Genomic DNA, 2,119 nt, shown 5'->3' with positions numbered 1-2,119 from the left:
GAACAGGAAGCAGTAGTAATTGTGAAGGCTAATTTCATCAATATGTAGTTATATATGGGATATCTTAAGACTTTTCTTTAAAGAAATGTAAAATGGATATTGAATTAAATAGTGCAGCTAAGTGAAATGGGTCTATATGAAATGTAACATATTGCAGCTTAAATGGACCAAATAGTTATTATTAATCATAAGTATTTGTTAGTCCCTGCCTTATATACCTTATATAGGGAACTAATGTTTTCATTAGATCTCCTACATTAATTTTTATGGCAGAAATAAAATTTTAAGCTAAAGTTTGTAAGCATTATTTTTAAATTTAATTATAACTATCAAATTCCTTATTTCTCATTGGTTAGATACCAATTTCTTGAACAATAAATTATTTATTTCAAATAAAAAACAAACAAAAATGTAACAGATAAGAATGTATTTAATGCTTGTGAGAATACTTCACATAAATTGGTGCCATGTGGTTGAAGAAAATTTTAAATGCATCACATAATATTTTAGATCACCAAAATCGATGCACATTACTTTATGACAGTGGAGTCTACGTAGCAACAATAATTGCCACATGGCTTTTACTCAAAGGTTACATTTAATCGTGTTTGGAAGCAACAAAGAAAGGCTTTTTAGTGCATACATTTCATTTTACCTCTCCTTCATTAGCGAACTTTCACGATTGCACTTCTTTCATTAGGGGAGAGGACCTAGTAGTTGTGCACCCTAACTTTGGACCCCTCAAAATATATCATAACGATGATAAAAATGCCAAAAAAATTTACCACATTTTCTTCAACTAATTTAGTGCTTAAAACTAAGGTTTTGGCTCACCACCATAAAAATTGATGTCAATTTTATTCGTTATAGTATAAAGTGTGCAATTTGTCAATTTTTGAACCCCCTATCATTCATAGTTAATTACCACCCCCCATCTTTGATTGTCGAAGTCCCATTACTTGAACATTATATCATGTAAATTTACAATAACTAAAACCTTATATAAACATGTTGCATTTAATAGTTAGATAATATAACATTTATATATAAATGAATATGTTCTACTTTTAATTACTAAGTATCTATTTAATTAACAAAAAATATTATATTATCAATTATTCAAAACCTAATAACTATTTATAAAAATTGTTTTATTACATTGCTTTAAACCTAACCCTAAGCACATTCCAAATATTAACCTAGCATACACATCACAATGGATCATTGTTGCCACTCATTGTTTGATTGTGATGCCTTGTGGCAAGATTTACAAGGGAGATAAGACACGAAATTATGTATGCATGTCCAGGGAAGAAGACACATAGCTATTTTTTAGATCATAAATCTAATGTGTGAGCAAGGTTCATTTTATTTTATAGAAGACCATCAATATTGCTTCTGGTGGCAAAGCTCCAGTTCGAGACGCTTGAGGTGAAGAAACCAATAAAAGTGTCAGATATTAGAGTTGCAACTTCTTTGGTAGGCATGTACAAACTCTTCCACATTTTATTTGATGAGCAAGTTGTTGTCCTATGTCAACAACCAGCCACTCAGGGCCTTAACTCAACTACAACCAAGTCGGTGGCGTGGAACTACTGGAGGCATTTTGATCTTATTTTCTGTCATGCCAACCAACAAGTTGCATACAAGCTTTGATTGTTGGCAAAATGCGAGATGGACAATAGAACTTGCATAGCTGAAGGAGGGGAGATTTCTTCTCTATTGTCGCTCTTGTCGTCTCTGATTTGAAAACGCAAGAGAATGTTGTGAAGATGCTGCTAAATATGTCAATCTACGAGTCAGACAAGCCCAAGATCATGGAGGCTGGGTGCTTGGATGGCATGGACAGAGGGCCACCGACATTGCTTGGAGGCATGGCGTGGATAAATTTCATGCAATTTGGGTAATGGGTATTTGTATTTTTTCTTTTGATTTTTGGCAATTTGGGTAATGGATAAATGAATTTTTTTAAAGATGATCTACATAGAGATATGTCTTTTTAGCCTAGGGTTCAATCTTTTCAGCTTAGGGTTCGAATTATTTTGGGTAATTCTTAAATCCAGCATAGGGTTAACATTATTTTTAGCTTAGGGTTCAAATATTGTTTGTTCTTTAGAAA

Source organism: Cupressus sempervirens, chromosome 3 (assembly GCF_028749045.1).
Source record: "Cupressus sempervirens isolate cs-2001-9-10 chromosome 3, ASM2874904v1, whole genome shotgun sequence".
NCBI classification, from domain to species: Eukaryota; Viridiplantae; Streptophyta; class Pinopsida; order Cupressales; family Cupressaceae; genus Cupressus; species Cupressus sempervirens.
This window is presented reverse-complemented; position numbering follows the sequence as displayed.